At 42.3% G+C, this 26,305-nt stretch overlaps 1 protein-coding gene across 3 annotated transcripts in view; it reads right to left on the bottom strand.

The window, feature by feature from the left end:
- Nucleotides 1-26,305, bottom strand: part of KAZN (kazrin, periplakin interacting protein) — a 1,229,956-nt gene that overhangs the window by 748,539 nt on the left and 455,112 nt on the right. The window lies entirely within an intron of this gene.

Below are 26,305 nucleotides of genomic sequence, written 5' to 3'. Positions count from 1 at the left end.
GCTCTTTGGGAGTGGCCACACTCACTGAACAACAGCTTGGCAGCCTTCGTGTGTTCTGTGCAGTGTCTGGGCCTCCTGAAGGAAGGTCCTTGCCCACCCTCCACCCCTCCCCAGGACCAATCCTCCCCTCTCCTTCCTCTCCTTCACTAGCCAGGATGGCCCATCTGCCTGCCCACCTCCCAACCCTGCTCTCCCTTGAACCCTGGTCTTCTCTAGTTCCTGGGGGTGGAAAAACACCCACGCTCTATGGAAACCACTGACCCTTTTTCCATCCAGCATTTGAGTTGGTTGTGTTTGTCTAACCCTCTTCGTGTCTAGTGCAAAGATTCACGGCTGATAGTGTGGGCTGGAGAGGGGCCAAAAGGCCTCTCATGCACATGTGGGGAGGTAGAATGCACCCACAGCACAAAGATTTATACTTTGCTTGTAATCCCAGCACGTGGTGATGGAGCCAGTTTTTTTCTGGATTAATTTATTTAGCTATTACATTGCTAGTGACTTAGACTAAGCACCATCATGAAAACACAACAGTGGCTTGCTTCTTTGAGATGTACACGTTTTTAGTGGAATGCATACCTGAAAGCAGTCCCAGATTCCCCCACAGGTGCATGGGGATGTCAGGCTTACTTTGCATAACTGGCACCAGGGCTGTGGGCAGGTTTATTCCCTTTGGGCCCTTGCTCAGCTTTCCTCTTTGCTAAATACCTTCCTCAAGAGATGTATTGCGTCTTTGTTAAACAAGGCTGCCCTTTAAGGGCAATTCATCATTCGGAACCCATCATGGGCTTACAGCAGACAAGATTCGGTTCAGTCTGCTCTCTCCTCATTTTTTCCTTGTTCCTTCTAAATGTCCCCTTCCCTTTTACCATTCTCCAGATGGAGAAGCCACTTCACGAATCTTGGCTAGCACATTTCAAGGTTCCTTCTTTGAAGCGGACTAGCTTCAGCTCCACAGATTTCTCCCATTGTGGAGGCTGCATTTTAAACAATAGGCTCATACACATCCTTTAAGGTAAATACGGTCATGCAAGCACTTGGATAGTGTTAAAGTTAATGACCTGGCGTTGAGCGAGGAAATTAAAGAGCGAACAATATGTTTTTGACATTTCTGCCACCCAGACAGCAGTGGCAGCTTTGCTATCACACACACACAAAATACAGAACATTTCTCCTCAGAGGAAATGTTCAGATTGAGGATCTCTTATTTTGCATTTAGAAATGTGTCTCCATCTGATTCCTTCCTGAGGCTACGCTGCAGAAATACATCTTGGCGTAAGACACCTTCCACCTCTAGCAGTTGCTAGTGAGCTAATGAAAGTCAATACTATTTATTCAACTCCCAGGAAGCCCAGCGCTCCCTATTAGCCACTGTTTGAAATGTGGACCAAAGAAAGGTGACCCGGATAAGATCAGGACCAGAAATGTTCCTGCCTAACACAGGTGCTATTAATATACTTGGAGAGCACTACCTAACACAGGCACTGTTAATGTACTTGGAGAAAAAAAGAAAAAGCCAGTACCTCTCTACCTAGCCATCCCTTAATCCTCTTTTATGATGGATTCTTTAACAAGTAAAGGAGCTGTAAATTTAATGAGTTGCTTTAGACACGATAAAAATTGATTGTTGAAAGTTGAAGCGAAGCCTTCTCTTTCTTCGGTTTGGGTGCATGGTCATAGTCCAGGCCAAGAACTCCAAGGAGCCGACAGCCTGAGGCAGGATTGAGCCAGAGGCTTAGGAGGGAGGAGGCATCACAGGTGACACCCATCTACGCAAATTACCCAGATCCCCACATTCTGCATCTGAGCTATCCTGAAAGCTGTTTCTCCAGCTCCCATGGGCTGTTAGCAGGCTTCAGTTATGTATAAATTGTGAAAGCTGATTGTATTGTTGGCAAAACGGTCAGAGACCTAGAAGCTTTGTTGATGAGCCCATCATGGGAGCGCCTAATGGACGGATCATTCATAAACACTCTGACAACAAACACGAAGTGAATGTGCACTTCTAGGTAAACAGCTGCTTTCATTGACTGATGCACAAAGCTAAAATCCAGCTCTCAGGGATGCATCCTATCCGTAAATACTGAGGTCACTGCTGCCTTCCAAAGACAACACTGCTTTACAGAGCCACACAGAGATGCCACATGGTGGTTGAGAAGCCAGGTTTATCCTTGCTCCTGTTTTCTTTCCTTGCAGTGTATACCCTCATAGCAGTCAACAAACACACATCGAATGCCCCTAGATAATGTTATGGGTTGTATCTGCATGTACAGACAGAGAGAAAATCCATCAGGCACATCTTCACAGTAGACCTGGATGGCAAACCCCATGTTCACAAGTGAGGAGACCCTAGCTTGGGGGTGAAACCAAGACCCGAACTTAGATTTCAAGCTCTTGCTATCCCACTTTCTCTTTTCAGGCTTCTTATACTTTTACATAGCCTGGTTCATTCTGAAAGATATAAAGGGGTCAAGGTGCAGATACAATCACACTGAAAAGTCTCCAAGGATCTGAGAGAAGGCAGCACTTAGGGGCTACATTGAAAATGGAAGCACAGGTGAGTGTGCATGTTTAGGGGGCAGGAGTCTCCCTGGGACTCCCCTGCTTGCCTCCTGCCATCAAATCACACAACACCGCTGGACAACAGTGTGTTTGCACTAAGCTGGTCTAGGGCTCAGCTTTTGATTGGTGTGCATGGCAGCCAAGAAAAGCAGGGGTGGGGTGATGTTGACATGGTTACTGATTCAGCCCAGGCTCTGCAGTTCTGTTGCCCAGAGAGAGAGATAACAAGGGTGACGAGTAGGCTGGAGGTGAGGGCTCCATCCTCAAGCCTGGGACCATGGTCCAAAGTGAGAACTTACATCCCTGTTTTCCTGCTCAAATGTTGCCTTTTCCAAAACCACCCATGGCCCGGCCCAGCCCCGATTCTGTACCCATAAAAACCCTGGTCTCCATCAGAGAGAGGAGGAGAAGCAGCTGGACATTGGAGGCTACAGCTGGACATTGGAGGCTACAGCTGGACATCGGAGGCTACAGCTGGACATTGGAGGCTACAGCTGGACATTGGAGAGAAGCAGCTTGCCTTCAGAGGGACAGCTTGACAGTGCGACCTCAGAGAAGAGTCTGGCTGCAGACAGCCAGACTTCAGGAGAAGAATACCTTCTCGTTCCATCTCCTTTCCAGCTCCCCTTCCCGCTGAGGGCCTTTATTTATTTATTTTTATTTATTTATTTATTTATTTACTTTTTTGGAGACAGAGTCTTGCTCTGTCACCTAGGCTGCAGTGTGGTGGCACGATCTTGGTTCACTGCAACCTCTGCCACCTGGGTTCAAGCAATTCTCCTGCCTCAGCCTCCCAAGTAGCTGGGATTACAGGCGTGTGCCACCATGCCTGGCTAATTTTTGTATTTTAGTAGAGACAGGGTTTCACCATGTTGGCAAGGCTGGTCTTGAACTCCTGACCTCATGATCTGCCTGCCTCAGCCTCCCAAAGTGCTGGGATTACAGGCGTGAGCCACCGTGCCCGGCGAGTCATTTTTGTTGGCAGTAAGATCCTCTGCATTCACCACCCTTCGTTAGTGAGACCTGATTTTTCCTGGATGCCAAACAAGAGCTTGGGTACCAGGGGTGCAGATGCAAAAGGCTGTCACACTGACCATCTGCGGAAAGCAGCCACCTCAGGTGAAAAGGCAGAGGGTCCACTGAGCTGTTAACACTTAAGCTGTCTGTGGATGGCAGACCTTAAAGAGCACTGTAACACATGCCCTCTGGGGCTTCAGGGGTCGTAGGCACCTCACTAAATGCTGCTGTGGGACTGGTGTGGAGTTTGTTCTCGCTGGCAAATAAAAGTGCTTGCCCCTGGCTCCTGCACTCACTCACACTTGTGTGCTTGCTCCCACGAGGGGTTAAGTGCAGCAGGTTTGAGTGAATGGAGTTTGCCCCTGCTGGCGCCGAAGCAGCTGGCTAGCTCCAGTGCCCGCACTCCAGTTCCCGCCTGTGAAGGGCTTAGGAAAGATATCCTGCTTCACAGCTATGATACTTTTCTTGAAAATCTTCCAAGTTTCCTACATTCAAAGAAAGACTGACCATTTAATTGCCCAAGAAACTTGTCACCCCTTGCCCTGTCCTAGCCAGATTTGAACTGGTCACCCTGGATAGCCAACAGCTTCAATGAAGATGTAGCTACAACATTTTAGTATTCATTTGTACGTTCAGAGGGTTCCATAAGAGCCATAGACAAAAATAAACCACACTTCACTGCCAAACCATTTCCACAGACTTTTATGAATATCTTCTCTACTAACTTTCCACTGTAAAGGATTATGTTTAGATCTTTAGTTGTTAAATGGGAACAGCTGCAATGGACTAGCAGACAGCTTTAATGAACAGATGTGTATTTCTGGAGAAATCGATTTTCCTTTTTATTATTATGTCACCAAATTTGCTATATTCCCAAGCAATTTATGTTTTAGGCTACGACGTGCGTATGAACTAACAATAACTGTGGCCTCCAGGTAGGGAAATGTTTCTCAGCAAAAAGATCTGCTGGGCAAGGCAAAATTTTTAGTCGTTATTATTAGCAGTATGCCACAAGAGGAATATCTATCTACCCTTTATGACCTAACTGCTATATTAGCCACTTCTGCAGTCCCACTGGAGGAAGTCTTTTTGTTTTGAGTTAGTCTAGAAAGTATTAGTTTTTAACCCAGTGGTTCTTAACTGAGGCAGTTTGGCTCCTCAAGGGGTATTTGGTAATGTCTGAAGACGTTTGTGATTGTTATGACTGGGGAAGGGTGCTCCTGGCATCCAGTGAGTAGAGGCCAGGGACGCTGCCAAACATTCTGCAATGCACAGGACAGCCCCAACCACAAGGAATTATCCTGCCGCAAATTTCAGTAGTGCCAAGGTTGCAAAACCTTGCTGTTATGAGTTGAATTGCATTACCCAAAAAGATAATGTTGATGTTTTAACCCCCAAGGTCTCAGTGTATGACATTATTTGGAAATAGAATCATTGCAGATATAATTAGTTAAGATGAGGTCATGCTGGAGTAGGGTGGGTCATTAATCCAACACAGCTGGTGACATTATAAGTAGGTGGGGGGCCGGGTACGGTGGCTCACGCCTGTAATCCCAGCACTTTGGGAGGCTGAGGTGGGTGGATTACGAGGTCAGGAGATCGAGACCATCCTGGCTAACATGGTAAAACCCTGTCTCTACTAAAAATACAAAAAATTAGCCAGGCGTGGTGGTGGGCGCCTGTAGTCCCAGCTACTTGGGAGGCTGAGGTGTGAGAATGGCGTGAACCCAGGAGGCAGAGCTTGCAGTGAGCTGAGATCGCGCCACTGCACTCCAGCCTGGGCGACAAAGCAAGACTCCGTCTCAAAAAAAAAAAAAAAAAAAAAGAAGAAGAAGAAGAAGAAGAGAGAGGGGAGGGGGCCAGGCATGGTGGCTTGTACCTGCAATTCCAGCATTTGGGAAGCCAAGGTGGGAGCATCACTTAAGGCCAGGAGTTCAAGACCATCCTGGGCAACATAGTGAGAACCTGTCTCTAAAACAAACAAACAAAACAAAACAAAGAAATAGAGGAAGGATGAAGTGAAGGCAGACACACAGGGAGAATGCCATGCAAGACGGAGGCAGAGATTGATGTGATGCGGCCACAAGCCAAGGAACACCAGGAGCTGAAACAGGCAAGGAATAATTTTTCCCTAGAAGCTTCAGATGAAGCATGTCCCTGATAACAACTTGACTTTCAACTTCTGGCCTCCAGAACTGAGAGATAATGAATTTCTGTTGTTTTAAGCCAACTAGTTTGTGGTACGTTGTTACGGCAGCCCCAGGAAATAAATATATATCCCTTAGGCAGATAAAACTTTCTTTTTCTTAGAATGATGATAGTCATGTTTTTCTAGGAAAATTTGCTGTTTCCTTTTTATGGACCCCTTTTGTGTATATGGATTTGCTATTCCTTTTTATGGATCCCTTTCCCATATACTGTTATGCTAAAAAAACTCTATTAGGCCAGCATCATTCCCATTTTAGAGACGAATAATAACAATAGTGAACATTTGTTCAGAAATGTAGTGCGTGTGCTAGTGCTCATGCTGCATGCTTCACAAACATCTCATTCGATTGTTGCAGTGGCTCTAGGAGGCAGCTGCTATAATTACCCTCATTTTGCAGTGGAAGAAATGGAGGCATGGATTAGTAAAGTGTGTTCCCCTTAGTTCCACAAGTGACAGGAAAGAGGGAGTTTTAACACAGTGACTCTGGCTCCTGAGCCCTTACTCTTAACTGCACGCTTTCCAGCTCTGATGCATCAGCAGCAGAAGGACCCAAAGGGTACGTGTGCAACCAGTTAGTGCCAGGGGCATGACCTCCACAATCCTCTCAACAACACATCTCTAATGAAAAGGGCCTTAACACAATGCAATTCCTAAACCACATCCCACACAAAAATGGTACTGAGGCAAAAAAAAAAAAAAAAAAAAAAAAAAAAAAAGGGTAAGAAACATTGCCTACTACATCTCTCTCTTCCAAATTAAAAAAAAAAAAAAAAAATGTTGTGAGTAAAGGCTCTGATAAGGCATGCACTTACCAAAAAATACATACGCACACACACGCAAAATACACAACTCTGTTTATTGTGTTTAATCCAGTGGTTCCCCAAATTATCTGACAGTAGAAACCCTTTTTTGTAGGACACTACTAATATCTAGAGCAGGGGGTAGCAAACTTCTTCTGTAAAGGACCAGGAACTATTTTTAGAGCTGCAGGACACATATGGTCACTGTCTCTTGCTCTTTGTTTTTCTTTTTACAACCCTTTAAAAATGTTAAAGCCATCTTTTGCTTTAAGATCATAAAAAACCCAGCTGCTGGCTGGATTTGGCCCATAGGTTAAAGTTTCCTGACTCCTCCAGAGAGACAGAGTTGGAAACATGAATGGAAGGTAACTTTTGATGTATTATTGTTCACTAAGATAGTGCGGAGAAAACCTGTTTCAGAAATCCAGGAACAAAAAATCAAAATTCTGTTCATTACTTCTGTGTTCCTGCCATGTAACAAATGACAAACTATGAAGTCTGAGCAGCCCATTGTTTGGGGTTGCGTTTCCTTGATTAGAGGGAAAATGAGTCACAGCCAGAGGGTGGGTGGGTGTGAGCCTAGCTACACTCTGTCTGGCCTGGCTGCACATACTAGGCCCTTAGAACATCCTTCCGACTGTGAGGTGGGAGACGGAGATGTTTAAACATCATCTTGACATTTTGCAGATGATTTTCTCTCTGTCTACCAGGCTAAGGGGGATGCCTGCCAGGAGTAGTTTATAGAGATTTCAGCTATTTCAGAGTCCCCAACTGCCAACCTTAGCAAGATAATGAGGACTTTTATGGGCACTGAATTGGATTTCCTTTAAAAAATGCAACCATGGCTCCCTGGAGTGAAGCTCTGGAGGCTTCTAGAGCCAGAGAGCCAGTTCTTGAAGGTCTATATTTGAGGCAGTTGCTTCTTCATAGGAGGAGAAACGAGGTGAGATACAGCATGGGCTAGAAGAGAGGACCCAAAGTTCTGTGCTGCCTCTGCCATCATGCCATTGGGGGACCTCATGGAGGCTGAGCTCCCTTCCTGCCTCAGTTTCTCTATATGTAAAATCACTCCAAAGGATGAAATAGAGACAAATACACATATTGGCAGGGTGGAAAAAGAGAAAGAATATACCTCTTGGAGTCAAATAGGTCTCAGTTTGAATCTTAGATTTGCTATTTTCTTGCTGTGGAAACTTTGGCAAATATAATTTAGCCTCTTAGAAGCTCGGTTTCCTCACCTACGAAATGGGGATAATAATTCTGATCTTAAAGTGTTGATGGGGGAATTAAGCTACACAGTCTTTATAAAGAGTCTGGAGCAATGCCTGTGTGTAGTAGGGCCAGAGTATCTTAGCCTTCTAGCTGTACTGGCAGTGAGACAGTCTCTTAAGCAGCCCTGCGATTCCTACCTCCTGGCATTCACCCTCATGTGTGATCCCCTCCCCTGGAGCATAGGCAGGACCTATGGCTTGCTTCTAAGAAAATATAGTGAAGGTGTTGAAATGTTACTTCCATGATTGTGTCACATAAGATTGCATGTTTGTCAGGCTAAGAGTCTCTCTCTCTTTTGGCTTTAAAAAAGCAAGTTGCCACACTGTGAGTTGCTTATGAAGAAGGCCATATCACAAAAACTGAGGACAGCCTCTATTCAACAGCCAGCAACTGAGGCCCTTTGTCCAAGAACATGCAAGAAACTGAATGTTGCTAACAACTATGTGAACTTAGAAGTGAGTCCTTTCCCAATCAGGCCTTCAGATGAGACCCCAGCTGCTGTAGCCAGACTGCTTCTCCAGATTCCTCCTCTCTGGGCATGGCATCTCGGAAAGAAAGGCAGCAGCCCCAGTCAGGGGCTTACAGATAAAACTCCCATCTCCCTGGGACAGAGCACCTGGGGGAAGGGGCAGCTGTGGGTGCAGCTTCAGCAGACTTTAACGTTCCCACCTGCTGGCTCTGAAGAGAGCAGCAGATCTCCTAGCACAGTGCTTGAGCTCTGCTAAGGGACACACTGCCTCCTCAAGTGGGTCCCTGACCCTGCCTCCTGACTGGGAAATACCTCCCAGCAGGGATTGACAGATACCTCATACAGGAGAGTTCCAGCTGGCATCTTGCAGGTGCCCCTCTGGGATGAAGCTTCCAGAGGAAGGAACAGGCAGCAATCTTTGCTGTTCTACAGCCTGACTGGTGATACCCAGGAAAACAGGGTCTGGAGTGAATCTCCAGCAAACTCCAGCAGACCTGCAGCAGAGGGGCCTATTAGAAGGAAAACTAACAAACAGAAAGGGATGGCAACAACCTCAAAGAAAAAGAACATCCACACAAAAACCCCATCTGAAGGTCAGCAGCATCAAAGACCAAAGGTAGATAAATCCATGAAGATGAAAAAAAACAGCGCAAAAAGGCTGAAAATTCCAAAAACCAGAACACCTCTTCTCCTCTAAAGGATCACAACTCCTTGCCAGCAAGGGAACGAAACTGGATGGAGAATGAGTTTGATGAATTGACAGAAGTAGGCTTTAGAATGTGTATAATAACAAACTCCTCCAAGCTAAAGAAGCATGTTTTAACCCAATGCAAGGAAGCCAAAAATCTTGAAAAAAGGTTAGAGGAATTGCTAACTACAATAACTAGTTTAGAGAAGAACATAAATGACCTGATGAAGCTGAAAAACACAGCACAAGTACCTCGTGAATCATACACAAGTATCAGTAGCTGAATTGATCAAGTGGAAGAAAGGATATCAGAGATTGAAAACCAACTTAATGAAATAAAGTTTGAAGACAAGATTAGAGAAAAAAGAACAAAAAGGAATGAAAAAAGCCCCCAAGAAATATGGGACTCTGTGAAAAGACCAAACCTATGTTTGATTGGTGTACCTGAAAGTGACGGGGAGAATGGAACCAAGTTGGAAAATTCCATTCTTCAGGACATTATCCAGGAGAACTTCCCCAACCTAGCAAGACAGGCCAACACTCAAATTCAGGAAATACAAAGAACACCACAAAGATACTCCTCAAGAAGAGCAACCACAAGACATATAATCATCAGATTCACCAAGGCTGAAATGAAGGAAAAAATGTTAAGGGCAGCCAGAGAGAAAGGTTGATTACCCACAAAGGGAAGCCCATCAGACTAACAGTGGATCTCTCCGCAGAGACCCTATAAGCCAGAAGACAGTGAGGGCCAATATTCAACATTCTTAAAGAAAAGAAATTTCAACCCAGAGTTTCATATCCAGCCAAACTGAGCTTCATAAGTGAAGGAGAAATAAAATCCTTTACAGACAAACAAATGCTGAGAGATTTTGTCACCACCAGGGGCCTGCCTTACAAGAGCTCCTGAAGGAAGCACTAAATATGGAAAGGAAAAACCAGTACCAGCCAGTGCAAACACATGCCAAATTGTAAAGACCATAGACGCTAGGAAGAAACTGCATCAACTAATGGGTAAAATAACCAACTAGCGTCATAATGACAGAATCAAATTCACACATAACAATATTAACTTTAAATGTAAATGGGTTAAATGCCTCAATTAAAAGACACAGACTGGCAAACTAGATAAAGAGTCAAGACTCATCAGTGTGCTGTTTTCAGGAGACCCATCTCACTTGCAAAGACACACATAAGCTCAAAATAAAGGGATGGAGGAATATTTACCAAGCAAATGGAAAGAAGAAAAAAAAAGAAAAAGGAAAAAAGCAGGGTTGCAATCCTAGTCTCTGATAAAACAGACTTTAAACCAACGAAGATCAAAAAAGACAAAGAAGGACGTTAGATAATGGCAAAGAGATCAATTCAACAAGAGCTAACTATCCTAAATATATATGCACCCAATACAGGAGCACCCAGATTCATAAAGCAAGTCCTTAGAGACCTACAAAGAGACTTAGACTCCCACACAATAATAGTGGGATGCTTTAACACCCCACTGTCAATATTAGATCAATGAGACAGAAAATTAACAAGGATATCCAGGACTTGAACTCAGCTCTGGACCAAACAGACCTAATACACATCTACAGAACCCTCCACCCCAAATCAACAGAATCTACATTCTTCTCAGCACCACATAGCATTTATTCTAAAATTGACCACATAATTGGAAGTAAAACACTCCTCAGTAAATGCAAAAGAACAGAAATCATAACAAACAGTCTCTCAGACCACGATGCAATCAAATTAGAACTCAGGATTAAGAAACTCACTCAAAACTTCACAACTACTTGGAAACTGAACAACCTGCTCCTGAATGACTACTGGGTAAATAATGAAATTAAGGCAGAAATAAATAAGTTCTTTGAAACCAATGAGAACAAACACACAAGGTACCAGAATCTCTGGAACACAGCTAAAGCAGTGTTTAGAGGGAAATTTATAGCACTAAATGCCCACAGGAGAAAGCAGGAAGGATCTAAAATCGACACCCTAACATCACAATTAAAAGGACTAGAGAAGCAAGAGCAAACAAATTCAAAAGCTAGCAAAATAGAAGAAATAACTAAAATCAGCAGAATTGAAGGAGATACAGACACAAAAAGCCATTTAAAAACTCAATGAATCCCAGAGCTGGTTTTTTGAAAACATTAACAAAATATATAGACCTCTATCTAGACTAATAAAGAAGAAAAGAGACAAGAATCAAATAGACACAATAAAAAATGAAAAAGGGGATTTCATCACTGATCCCACAGAAATACAAACTACTGTCAGAGAATGCTATAAACAGCTCTGTGGAAATAAACTAGAAAATCTAGAAGAAACGGATAAATTCCTGGACACATACACCCTCCCAAGACTAAACCAGGAAGAAGTTGAATCCCTGAATAGACCAATAACAAGTTCTGAAATTGAGGCAGTAATAGCCTACCAACCAAAAAAAAGCCCAGGACCAGATGGATTTGCAGCTGAATTCTACCAGAGGTACAAAGAGGAGTTGGTACCATTCCTTCTGAAACTATTCCAAACAATAGAAAAAGAGGGACTTCTCCCTAACTCACTTAATGAGGCCAGCATCATCCCAATATTGAAACCTGGCAGAGACACAACAAAAAAAGAAAGTTTCAGGCTAATATCCCTGGTGAACATCGATGTGAAAATCCTCAATAAAATACTGGCAAACCGTATCCAGCAGCACATCAAAAACTTATCCACCACAATCAAGTTGGCTTTATCCCTGGGATGCAAGGCTGGTTCAACATACACAAATCAATAAACATAATCCATCACATAAACAGAACCAAAGACAAAAACCACATGATTATCTCAATAGATGCAGAAAATGCCTTCAATAAAATTCAACACCCCTTCATGCTAAAAACTCTCAATAAACTAGGTACTGATGGAACGTATCTCAAAATAATAAGAGCTATTTATGACAAACCCACAGTCAATATCATACTGAATGGGCAAAAGCTGGAAGCATTCTCTTTGAAAACTGGCACAAGACAAAGATGCACTCTCTCACCACTTTTATTCAACATAGTATTCGAAGTTCTGGCCAGGGCAATCAGGCAAGAGAAAGAAATAAAGCGTATTCCAATAGGAAGAGAGGAAGTCAACTTGTCTCTGTTTGCAGATGACATGATTGTATATTTAGAAAACCCCATCCTCTCAGCCCAAAATCTTCTTAAGCTGATAAGCAATTTCAGCAAAGTCTCAGGATACAAAATCAATATGCAAAAATCACAAACATTTTTATACACCAATAATAGACAAACAGAGAGCCAAATCGTGAGTGAACTCCCATTCACAGTTGCTACAAAGAGAATAAAATACCTAGGAATCCAACTTGCAAGGGATGTGAAGGAGCTCTTGAAGGAGAACTACAAACCACTGCTCAAGGAAATAAGAGAGGACACAAACAAATGCAAAAACATTCCATGCTCATGCATAGGAAGAATCAATATCGTGAAAATGGTCATACTCCCATTAATTTATAGATTCAATGCTGTCCCCATCAAGCTACCACTGACTTTCTCCACAGAATTAGACAAAACGACTCTAAATTTCATATGGAACCAAAAAAGAGCCTGTAGAGCCAAGACAATCCTAAGTCAAAAGAACAAAGCTGGAGGTATCACGCTACCTGACTTCAAACTATAATATAAGGCTACAGTAACCAAAACAGCATGGTACTGGTACCAAAACAGATATATAGACCAGTGGAACAGAACAGAGGCCTCAGAAATAATGCCACACATCTACAACCATCTGATCTTTGACAAACCTGACAAAAACAAGCAATAGGGAAAGGATTCCCTATTTAATAAATGTTGTTGGGAAAACTGGCTAGCCATATGCAGAAAACTGAACTGGACTCCTTCCTTACACCTTATACAAAAAGTAACTCAAGATGGATTAAAGACTTAAATGTAAGACCTAAAACCATAAAAACCCTAGAAGAAAACCTAGGCAATCCCATTCAGGACCTAGGTATGGGCAAAACTTCATGACTAAAACACCAAAAGCAATGGCAAGAAAAGCTAAAATTGACAAATGGGATCTAATTAAACTAAACAGCTTCTGCACAGCAAAAGAAACTATCATCAGAGTTAACAGGCAGCCTACAGAATGGAAGAAAATTTTTACAACCTATCAATCTGACAAAGGGCTAATACCCAGAATCTACAAGGAACTTAAAAAAAATTTACAAGAGAAAAACAACCCCATCAAAAAATGGCGAAGGATATGAACAGACAGTTCTTAAAAGAAGACATTTATGAGGCCAACAAACACATGAAAAAAAGCTCATCACTGGTCATTAGAGAAATGCAAACCAAAACCACAGTGAGATACCATCTCACACCAGCTAGAATGGCAATCATTAAAAAGTCAGGAAACAACAGATGCCAGAGAGGATGTGGAGAAATAGGAACACTTTTACACTATTGGTGGGAGTGTAAATTAGTTCAAGACAGTGTAGGATTCCTCAAGGATCTAGAACCAGAAGTACCATTTGACCCAGCAATCCCATTACTGGATATACCCAAAGGATTATAAATTATTCTACTATAAAGACACATGTATACATATGTTTATTACTGCACTATTCACAATAGCAAAGACTTGTGGCCAACCCAAATGCCCATCAATGATAGACTGGATAAAGAAAATGTGGCACATATACACCACGGAATACTATGCAACTCTAAAAAAGGATAAGTTCATGTCATTTGCAGGGACATGGATGAGGCTGGAAACCATCATTCTCAGCAAACTAACACAAGAACAGAAAACCAAACATCGCATGTTCTCACTTATAAGTGGGAGGTGAACAATGAGAGCACATGGATGCAAGGAGGGAAATATCACATACCAGGGCCTGTTGGGGGTTGGGGGACTAGGGGATGGACAGCATTAGGAGGAACACCTAATGTAGATCAATGACGGGTTGATGGTTGCAGCAAGCCACCATGGCACATGTATACTTATGTAACAAACCTGCACGTTCTGCACATGTATCCCAGAACTTAAAGTATAATAAAAATAAATAAATAAAATAAAAATGTAGATTGTTAAACAACAACAACAAAAAGCAGTAATCACTGTTACAATTTTGTATTTATTTGTGTGATTACTATGTTATTCAGGTATAATTGCATATAGCAAAATGCATAGATCTTAAGCACATAGTTTGAGCTATTTTGACAAAAGATCAATTTTGATAAATGCTATATACATATCACCCCAGAAAGTTCCTTCTTGTTCCCACCTAGTCAAGACCTCCTTGACCCAAAGCAACCATTTTCTTGATTTTTAACACTGTAATTAATTGTGTTGGTTCTGGAATTTCATATAGGTGGAATCATATAGTTTGTGCTCTTTGGTGTCTGGCTTCCTTCATCAGCATGTTTTTGAGACTCATCCTTGTTACAGGTATCAACAGTTTATTTCTTTTTTGTAATTGCTCAGTAATATCCCATTGTATCAACATGCCAGTTTATCCATTCTATTATTGAAGATCTATGTTGTTAACAATTTCAGACTATTATGAATAAAGTTACTATGAATATTCTTGTAGAATTTTTTCAGACATACGTTTTCATTTCTTTTGGCAAATACCTAGGAATTGCTGGGTCATAGGATAGCTGTATATATAACATTTTAAGAAAATGCTAGTTTTCAAAACTGATGGGACCATTTTATACTCCCACCAACATATGGGTGTTACAGTTGATCCAGGTCCTTGCCAACATTTGGCACTGTCAGGTTTTTTTCTTTTTCTTTTTTCTTTTTCTGTCTAATTTAGCTATTCTAGTAGATGTGCAGTGGTAACTAATTTTGGTTTTAATTTGGAATTTTCCTGATGACTAATGATGTTGAGCACCTTATTATGTTCTTCTTGATCATTTACACATCTTTTATGAACTGTCTACTAACTATTCAAGTATTTTGCTCATTTCTATTGGGTTGTTTTCTTTTTATTACTGAATTATAAGCATTTTATACATATTCTGAATACAAATTATTTGTGGGATGTAGGCATTGTAAGAATTTTCTCTTAGCTCCTGGCTTGTCTTTTCATTTTCTTAATGGTGTCTTTGATGAGCAAAATGTTTTAAGTTCAATTTGTCCATTTCTTTCTTTTTTTCATCCTTCTGTGTCCTCTCTAAGGAACCTTTGCCTAACCTTAGGTTGTGAATATATTTCCCTGTAGTTTCTTCTAAAAGACAAACATAAAAGCTGAAAGTTTTTAGCTTTTATGTTTAGTCTATAAATCCATTTCAAATGCATTTTTGTATATGATATGAGGTAGGGAGGAAGATTTGTTCTTCCACCCAGTGTGGATATCCAGTTGTTCTAGCACTATTTATTAAAAAGGCTTTCAATTCCCCATTGAATTGCCATGGCAGTCTTGTCAACCATATATGTGTCCATCTATTTCTGGACTTTTTAGTCTTTCTACAATGCCACACTGTTGTGATTACCATAACTTTATAGTTAGTTTTTAAGTCAGAGAAAGTCCTCTAACTTGGTTTTATTAAATATTGTTTTAGAAATTCTATGCCATTTGCATTTCCAAGTACATTTTAGAATCAGCTTATTTATTTCCTGGAAAAGAGCCAGCTAGGATTTTGATTAGGATAGGTGGAATTTACAGATCAACTTAGGGAGAATTGGTATCATAATAATACTGAGTCTTCCAATGCAGAACATGGCATATCTCTATACTTAGTTTTTTCATTTCTATCATCAATATTTATAATTTTCAGTTGAAAGATATTGACATCTTTAAAAAACTTATCCCCAAATATTTTGTAGTTTTGAATGCTATTTTAAATGATATTTGTTAGTTTGCTTTCCAATTGTTTCTTGCTAATAGATAGTATTAAATTATGTTTCATATATTAACTTTATAGCATGTGACATTGGTATATTCGCTTACTAGATCTAGTAGAGTTTTTGGTATATCCCTTAGAGTTTTCTACATAGAAAATTATGTCATCTATAGTGACAGCTTTCTTTCTTCCTTCCTAGTCTTTATGATTTTGTTTTACTTTCCTGCCTTTTTGCACTGGCTAGGACTTTGGCTAATGATGCAAGCAAATATCCCTTGACTCGTCCCAACTTAAGAAGAGGAGTGCTCAATATTTCAACAATGAGGAGTCATGATTATTGTAGATGCTCTTTAACAGATTGAGGAAATCTCCTCCTATCCCTAGTTATGTGGATTTTAAAAATCATGAATGGGTTTAATTTTTTGGCAAATACGTTTTCTTCATCTAGTAAAGTGATCATATTCTATTTTTCTTTTAATCTGTTAATATTATAAATTTCATTAAATGATTTTCATTTGTTAAATAAACCTTGCATTCCTGGGATAAACTCCAGCCAGTCATGATGTATTATCCTTTTTAATATGTTGGTATGTAATTTTCTTATCTTGTAATGTCCTTGTTTGGATGCAATTTTTCATTTATTTGTCTATTTGATTAAAAGGTATTTGCAAGCTTCACGAGGCCTGCAATTACATCTCTTGTGCTCGCCTTTTTTTCTCTCACATGACTAAGAATGTAATACTAGGTTGTTGAAGGAATTACTGGATGAAAGAATATATGAGCAAATTATTTCTGGTCATAATATGTGAAAAGTGCCTTATAAGCATTAAAGCATAAAGCATACCCAACTATGGGTTTATTAGTAGTAGAAGAATTAGGACTACCTTGGTGCTTTTTATAGGGTTCAGAGTATGAGGCAAAGTAATCAATTTTACTGTAGAAAATGAATTCAGAACCGGGCGGCTTTCCTCGGCTGGACTCAGGGAAGACCATATTGTATTATTTCCTCTACCTAAGGGCCCTTTTAATGCTCTGTCAGTTCTCTGGAGCCAAGAGAAGTTCAGGACTTTAATATTTACTCTTACAAATATTGATGACTCTCTCTTCCCACGGTGAAAAAAAAAAATGCTGCTCATCTGATTCTGTGCCTAATTGTACATAACCATGTATGTAGATAGACGTGAAAAAATCTTTTTCACGATCAAGGCTGTTACAAGAATAACACAATGTTTATATGTGTATAATATATAACATTATATAGAGATTTGATACCTGAAAATATGATGCAGCTTCAACATATAAGAGATAACTGCAACAGAGAAATAAACACGTGTCTGTAAAATGCTACATTACCCCAATTTCACTAATTGTTAAATTTAGCATTCAAAATTTTTGTTACATTTAAAAATAATGTACATGTTTACTTTAGTTTGATTTTCTTTTTTCACCTTGGAAGAATTCCTGGGTATATATGATTCTCTAAGAGATCAGAAGCAACCTTAAACTAAATGAACCACTAACCAACTAATTACAAAAACTTTAAAAGGCATAAAAATCCTTACAAGACGTACACAGATCAACGAGTATACTGGATATGGGGTCTAGCTGCTGGTCTGAGCGTCTGCTGTGGGGTAGAGCTCAGAAGTGAGAGTACTTCTCTTGAGCCTACAAAGAAAAATCTTCAAAGGGCTGTTCTTTGTTTGGAGGGATTAGCCTGCAGCATCCCTCCGCTTATTTCCTGGCACAGATCATGGCCCTGACTTTGTTTATAATGACCAAGTCTTTGGTTCTGATTTTTTGTTTGTTTGTTTATTTTTGAGATGAAGTCTAGCTCTGTCACCAGGCTGGAGTGCAGTGGCGCGATCTCAGCTCACCGCAACCTCTTCCTCCCGGGTTCAAGCAATTCTCCTGCCTCAGCCTCCAGAGGAGCAGGCAGGTGCTGTCATGCCCAGCTAATTTTTATATTTTGTTTTAGTAGAGATGGGGTTTCACCATGTTGGCCAGGATGGCCTCAATCTCCTGACCTCATGATCCACCCACCTCGGCCTTCCAAAGTGCTGGGAATACAGGTGTGAGCCACCATGCCTGGCCTGATTATTATTTTAGAATTAAAATATCCTAAGTTTCTGAAGCGAGAAAAGCAGTTTCCCTTCTTTCTAGTGCCTTCGGGCTGCTGGCGAAATGATGAACATGTTGAGCTTTACAAGCCAGAGATTCGATGAGAACAGAAACACACCTGCCGGGAAGAGAAAAGGCTGCTCAGAGGGAGGATTCAGAACCTGGAGCCCGCTCTGCGGGGAGGGACTGGGGCCAGGTCCTGGTTGGCTTGTGCTCTTCTCTTTTACAAGCAAGTCTCATGTATCTACAAAATCACACCAGACCACCCAAAGCTGCCCCTGCCAACTGACCACACACACCCCTGCCTGAGAGGCATGTTTCAACGTACAACAGACGCCTGCCACTCAGGGGACATCAAACGTGCATGAGAACTCGCGAACCTTGAAACAGGTGGTTGTCAAAACTGGCTGAGGATTGGAACTCTGGGGAAATTTGCTAGAATATGTGTGGATTGCTGGGCCAGCTTCCCGATGGGTTGATTTTTTTTTTTTTTTTTTTTTTTTTTTTTTTTTGAGACAAGAGCCTCGCTCTGTTGCCCAGGCTGGAGTGCAGTGGCATGATCTCGGCTCACTGCAAGCTCCGCCCCCCGGGTTCACGCCATTCTCCTGCCTCAGCCTCCTGAGTAGATGGGACTACAGGCGCCTGCCACCACACCTGGCTAATTTTTTTTTTGTATTTTTAGTAGAGACGGGGTTTAACCATGTTAGTCAGAGTGGTCTCGATCTCCTGACCTTGTGATCCGCCCATCTTGACCTCCCAAAGTGCTGGGATTACAGGCGTGAGCCACCGCGCCCAGCCCCGATGGGTTGATCTTTAGGTGTCCGGCTGGGAATGTGCAATCTCAGCACTGTTGCTGGGTGGGTCTGTGGAGTTGACCCTTGGTAACCACTGCACTAGACCACCTAGGTCTCTGCCACACTGTGGACACTTCGATGGATCATTCTTTGTGGTGGGTACCATCCAGTGCCTTGCTGGATATTCAGCAGCATTTCTGAACTCTTCTTGCCAGATACCAGTAGCACCCTTCCTGTCCCCTCCCATGTCACCATATGACAACCCAAAAGATCTCCAGTCGTTGCCAAATGTTCCCAGGCAGCAAACTCCCTTCCATGGTAACTACTGTCCTAGGCTGTCTACAAGGTTATTAGTGATGGTGACAGCAATAATGAGGAACCAGGCTCTGTGCCCACCACTCACTGCATCTCACTCTGTGTAATCCTCACGGTCATATTCTTAAGCAATCTTTTCATCATTGTTTACAAAACTCAGTGAATTTAAACAGCTTTCTCAAGGTCATGGGTAATCAGTGGCCAAGCTTGATGTCCCCACGCTGTTTGACTCCAAAGTGAACTCAGGGGTCAGATAGATCCAGAGGGTGACAGAAACCTCATCCTGGAGACTGGGGGTTCTTCCAAGGCTTGTTCTTGTCACTATTGTTTTTTCTTTTTTTTGAGACGGAGTCTCACTCTGTCGCCCACGAGTGCAGTGGTGCGATCTCAGCTCACTGCAAAGCTCCGCCTCCTGGGTTCACACCATTCTCCTGCCTCAGCCTCCCAAGCAGCAGGGACCACAGGCACCCACCACCACGCCCGGCCAATTTTTTGTATTTTTAGTAGAGACAGGGTTTCACCGTGTTAGCCAGGATGATCTAGATCTCCTGACCTCGTGATCTGCCCGCCTCTGCCTCCCAAAGTGCTGGGATTACAGACGTGAGCCACCGCGCCCAGCCTCTTGTCACTGTTTAACAAAGTATAACGGCTCCTCTCTGTCTACTCTCCTGGATCCATACTCTTTAGCCTGTCAGGCCAGGCTGTCCCTACCTCACATCCCCTGATCAGCTACATTATAATCTTAGGCCTATCTTCTCTCTAACCCTGAACGTACCTTGCTCATTTTCACTGTAGGGCTGTTTCTTTCATTCAGGGGTCTCATACTCAAATGTCTATAGAGGCCTAGAGGGTAAATTAACAAATGAAGTGGGCTCAGTGCAAGATGTAAATGGCAATGGATCTTTCAGCCTCCTTTGGAGAGACCTTGGGAATGGTGGGGACTGTGGCCTCAGTGGAGCACCTGCTCTATCGAGACAGGGCAGCTGCTTCTCCATCTTGCCCTGTACTAGTCTTGCTGGATATTTTATTTTTCAAGAAATAAAATGTGGAATATGGAATAATATGTATGACTTATCAATTTTTAAATTTTGGTGGTTCTACAAGTTCAAAAAAAACCACCCGTGGCCTGGCTCTGGGCTGAAGCTGGGTTTTGGCTTGAAATCCCCTGCCCTAATTTCTCTTTGAAGACTTTTCTGCATTTATCTGAGTCCTCATCCTCCAAGGCAGGGCTCAGGCTTGGGCTCAGGCTCCCAGTCATGCATCCTTCCTGGACCACTCCTGACTCCTTTCCAGTATCCTTATCACTTGTACCACATACCTTGGCCTTTGATCCTATATATGGTTGGATTTGTCTTTACTTCACAGGTTCTTTTATCTTGTCTCCCCAAGAACAATGAGAGCTGCCTCAAGGGGTAGAATCATGCTTTTTGTTTTCTTTTGAATTCATTACAGCATAGCAAAAAGCTCAACACACAAAACATACTTAGTAAATACCTGTTCAACAGAATAAAAGCCATTCCCCATAACCAACCCTGATCTCTTGTGCTGGACCGTAAACCTACCTCCTTTTGTTAGTCCTTCACAGATTATGTGGTGGATCTGAACACATCAGGTAGAACCTTTGATAAACTTAAAGCCCTTCACTGAATCACTCTGTAGCCACCGTTTTCTCTAGGCCAAAAGCTCTAAATATTTTGAGAAAATTGTACAAGACCATCCATCCTGATTCTCATGGCTTTGGGTGTTGTTCCGAAATGAAATCTTGGTACACGCACCATTTCACTGCCTCCTTTTCAGTTTCCCAATTTGGAAAAAGGAAAAATATGAATTATTCCCCTCTTCGCTTTCTTTTCTAACTGAAGTGATAGATTTCAGAGTTGTATAAAGCTAAGATTATTGTTTATCTTACCTCAGATTCAGGGAGGTGGCCAGCATTCCAACGTGCAAATCCCCAGGCCACTGTGAACAGCCATTTGGAGAATCCACCACATGGAAAATCCTCCAGGTCAATGCAAATGTTATTTATAAATAGGGCTTTGGCTCGAAATCTCTACGGTCTTAACTAGGTGTGAGTTATGTGCATGTTTCAGTTTCTAATTTTTCTTTTCTTGTTAAGAAGTAGTATATGGGCTGGGTGCGGTGGCTCACACCTGTAATTCCAGCATTTGGGAAGGCTGGGGAGGGTAGATTGTTTGAAATCAGGAGTTTGAGACCAGCCTGGCCAACAAGGTGAAACCCCATCTCTACTAAAAATACAAAAATTAGCCAGGCAAGGTGCTGTGTGCCTGTAATCCCAGCTATGTGGGAGGCTGAGGCAGGAGCATCACTTGAATTCAGGAGGCGGAGATTGCAGTGAGCCAAGATCATGCCACTGCATTCCAGCCTGGGTGACAGAGCGAGACTCTGTCTCAAAAAAAAAAAAAAAAATTTAGCCAGGTGTGGTGGCACACACCTGTAGTCCCAGCTCTCAGGAGGCTGAGGTGGGAGGATTACTTGAGCCCGGGAGGCAGAGGCTGCAATGAGCCAAGATCATGCCACTGCACTCCAACCTGGGGTGACACAGTGAGACGCTGACTCAAAAAAAGAAAAAAAAAAGAAAAAAGAAAAAAAAATAGTAGTAGTGTATGCCCACTGTAGAAACTTTAGGAGACACAGATAATCAAAGAGAACAGAAAAATAATCTGTAGTTCGACTATCCAGAGAACTACTCATTTTGTAGGAGTCATACACTCACACACACACCCCTTACATAGTATAGGTATCATTATAATATACAACGTATAATATATATACTGTATAACATATATTCACACATATAACTTATACAAATGGAATCATTGTATACACACTCTTTTGACAACTGCAGAAGCAGCCAGGGTTCTGTGGTTGTAAGTGATAGAAAGTCATTCTGCCTAATCTAACAAAAGAAAGCTATGGCAGAATACCAAGATGGTTTAAAGATTCAAATACTAATTTAAACAATCCAGCCTTGGGAAGGCTGGGGACCAGGGTGCATCTTGGAATCTAGGCAGTGGGTCAGACTCTTTAGGGTGTCTCTCTTGGGAAGACTCAGTTCCCACCATTTTCTGGTAGGGCAGCTTTCCACTCAAGATCTGAACTGCGGAGGGAGGTCTGATTGGAGTAGCTGGGTCATGTGCCTGGACCGCTGGTATAGTTGTCCATGTTATGTGCTGCATTAGCCTTGGGAGCACGCTCATAGTAGTCTAGGACTGTGCAGTGCCCAGCCAGAGCAATCTGTGTGGTGGCCCTTACACATACACGCCCACCCTGAATAACAGCGCTTCCCAAGTTGCTGGGACAGGAGCGGGAAAATTCCCCAAAGCAAAGGTGTCACCCGTGGAACGGTGAATAAATGCTAGGCAGGCAAAAACAAAAGATGTCTTCTACATCTATTTCCCTGAACTTTATCTCATGGTCATCCTTGATGTAATGTAATATTTCCTTCCCCATAGCAGTTTTTTGTAGGTTGCATCATATTCTGTGATATGGCTATACCATGCTTTATTTAGTATAATTAGACATATTGTTGTCTGTGTTGTTCGCATCTCTATCCTAAGCACGTAGGATGGTCCCTGGCACAGAGTAATGCCCAATAAGTATTTGTTAATTTAATTGTTTTCTAATTGTTTGGTATTATATAAAGCCACTGTAGACACCTCACAGGTAAATCTTAGTGCATATGGATGATTATATCTAATAGGGTGAGCAACTTATTCTGTTTGCCTGGGGCTTTCTGAACTTCCTGTGTCCTGGGCACCATCTCAATCCTGGGCAAAGGGAATCATCCCAATAGCCAAGTACCCTGCTCTGATCTGAGCCCTGGAAGCCATATCTTGCTGTTAGAGAGGGGAAGTATAGAAAATTCAACCCAAGGAAGAGAGAAGCCGGCCCAAACCACTGAGTATCGACTGCAAACCACCCTCCATCTACCTCCTTCTTGGTGCTCCTACTCTTATCCTGCCAAGCCTTCCCAGGGGACAGTCACACCCTCACCCCAGGAGGGCTGAGAACAAACACCGGTGCAAAGGAGGGCACAGGTCAGGAGGAGGGATTCACTTCCGTCCCCGGCTATGAGGCATCATCCTTTCAGTCATCCCCTGAAAGCTGCACGCTGTAACTTGGTGACCCCCTTGTTTCCTTGAAGAGCATTTCGAGCCAAAACTTTTCTTCTTCTTCCTGGGGCAGAGACTGAGGTCAGTGGTGGGAGGAGTCTTGTGCATTTTCATGTACAGTAACAAGCCACACAGGAAGTACCAGGAATTCAGTCGAGCTAGGGTCACTGTGGGCCCAGAGTTGGCTTGGAGGATGAATGGCTGATGTGTGGCCACTTCTCAGAAATGCACAGCAGGAACCTTCTAGTGGCCAATGAGCGGTGCTACATTTTTCATTCATGTACTTTCTGCAAATCCACCTTTTACTTTTATCGAAATGATACACAAATATTAGCATGATAAGGCTTATAACAAACACCATGGTCTCCTGCCCCCTCCTCTCACGCCTGACCCTAACTTCCCTGAGACAACTTCTTTTTGCTCTTTTCACTCGTGTTATCCCCCATGTTTTCAAATAGTATGCTTATCCCTCCATGTGTTGATTTTAAAAATGTAGGTGTTATCCGGCACAGTGGTGTTCAAAGGGTGGTCCCTGGACAGGCAACCTCGGCATCACCTGGTGAGTATTGATCCACTTATTCACTCATGTATTCTTTATTTTTCAAAAAACAAATTTTTACTGAAGGACACCATAATCTAAGCATTGTCCAGGCTGGCACGTTCCAAGACAGTCATCATCAGCCACAGATGACTTCTGAGCCCTTGAAATGGGGCTGGTCCACACTGAGATGAGCTGAATTATAAAATACACATCCGATTTTAAAGACATAGTGTAAAAGAAAAGGAATGTAATATATCTCAATGATTATGTATTGATATGATTCTATTTTTGTCATACTATGCTAAATAAAATATGCTGTTGAAATTAATTCCACCTGTTTCTTTTATCCTTTTTGATGTGGCTACTGGCAATTTTAAAATGACATTTCCAGCAAACAGAAATGCAGATGTTTAGGTCTCTCTGACCTTCTGAATCAGAAACTCTGGGGGCAAGCTCCGCCCATCCAGGTGTGAACAAACCAGCATCCAGGCGATGCTGACGCTGCTAAAGTTTGATAACCACTGGTTTACTCCTCTGCAGATAACAAGGATTTAGAAAAGAAGGGATGGGCCTGGCACGGTGGCTCATGCCTGTAATCCCAGCACTTTGGGAGGCTGAAGCAGGCAGATTACCTGGGGTCAGAAGTTCGAAACTAGCCTGGCCAACAAGGTGAAACTCCATCTCTACTAAAGATACAAAAATTAGCCGGGTGTGATAGCGGGTACCTGTAATCCCAGCTACTCGGGAGGCTGAGGCAGGAGAATCACTTGAACCCTGGAGGCGGAGGTTGCAGTGAGCCGAGATCACGCCACTGCACTCTAGCATGGGCGACAGAACAAGTCTCCATCTCAAGGAAAAAAAAAGAAAGAAGAGGGGGACGGCAATGGTGTGTGTTTGTGTGGAGTCCCCAAAGCTATGTCCACCTATGAACTCCCGTTTACGTGAGTGAAAAAGAAAATCTTTTTGCCTTAACCTAGCAGGAGTTTTGTCGGCTTAAGAGTCCTGACTGGTACAGACCCTGTTAACAATTTGTCCTTCCCTGAATTGTCCTTTCTTCTCCCAAAAGTGTCTAATTTTGGTAAGTTCTTCCTGACCTCCCTATTTAATGGGTGTCTCTCCCCTCCTAGTCTCTGGCCTCCCTTCCTGGTTTATTGTTTTTCCACAGCATTTATCACAATCTGACATGCTATATACTTTAATCCTTTTTTCGAGGTCTATATTCTCTCCATTAGAACAAAAGTTGCATAAACATAGGAGTTTTTATTTGTTTTGCCTTCTGCTGTGTCCCCAACACCTAAACCAGCACTGTTTGATCAAAATATCATTTAAAAATTTCCAGTAGCCACATCAAAAGGGAAGAAAGAAACAGATGGAATTAGCATATTTTATTAAGCACAATATAATAAAAATAAAATTATGTCAACTTAGAATCATTGAGATACATTTCTTTTTTTTTTCACACTATGTCTTTAAAATCAGATGTGTATTTTATAATTCCAGTGCATCTCAGTGTGGACCAGCCCCATTTCTAGGGTTCAGTAGCCATCTGTGGCTGATGGTGACTGTTTTAGAACGTGCCAGCCTACTGTCCTTCAGTAAATATTGTTAAAAAAAAAAAATAGAGGCTGGGCGCGGTGTCTCACGCCTGTAATCCCAGCACTTTGGGGGGCCGAGGTGGGCAGATTATGAGGTCAGGAGATTGAGACCATCCTGGTGAACACAGTGAAACCCCGTCTCTACTAAAAATACAAAAAAATTAGCCGGGCGTGTTGGCGGGCGCCTGTAGTCCCAGCTTCTTGGGAGGCTGAGGCAGGAGAATGGCGTGAACCCGGGAGGCGATGGAGCTTGCAGTGAGCGGAGATCGCGCCACTGCACTCCAGCCTGGGAGACAGAGCGAGACTCCGTCTCAAAAAAAAAAAAAAAAAAAGAGAATACATGAGTGAATAAGTGAATCAATACTGCTCTGGAGGTTGGAATGCCTATAATAGGCAGGACAAGATCTTGGAGCACGGCACATTGGCATCAAGGGGAGAATGAAGGTTTTGATAGATGAAGCCAGAAAGATGCGTCTTTGGTTCCGGATCTATCACCTAGCAAGAGAAAGAACTGCCAAGTTGATACAAACTTAGAAACTAGTTCTAGTACAACGTCGCTACAGTGGTTAAGGTTTGGGACTTTTAAAAAACAAAATGGGGACCCAATTCTTTACATGAAAATGTTGTAATGTGTTTTTAATTGGATGAGTTTGCTGAAGGAGATGAAAGGAGAGAGGCTGCCTGCTCATGTTAAGTGCCTCAAAATGGGCCTCAAAATCAATTAAAGCTAAAACTAATTAGCAGAGGAATTAATTGAAAAGGAGATTTTAAAAATTCGATTTGTTTGCAAACCATTTTAGGCACAAAATTCAGTTTCGTATTGATTTCAGGTTCCCATCTGAATCAATAAAAATCAAACATGGTTTTCAAAAGTAGAGTTGTCAGGGCCGAGATGATGATCCTCTTTGAGGGCAGTTGGTTAATGGCCTGAGGTTTTAAAAGCATCA

Source organism: Macaca thibetana, chromosome 1, assembly GCF_024542745.1.
Source record: "Macaca thibetana thibetana isolate TM-01 chromosome 1, ASM2454274v1, whole genome shotgun sequence".
NCBI classification, from domain to species: Eukaryota; Metazoa; Chordata; class Mammalia; order Primates; family Cercopithecidae; genus Macaca; species Macaca thibetana.
This window is presented reverse-complemented; position numbering and strand designations above follow the sequence as displayed.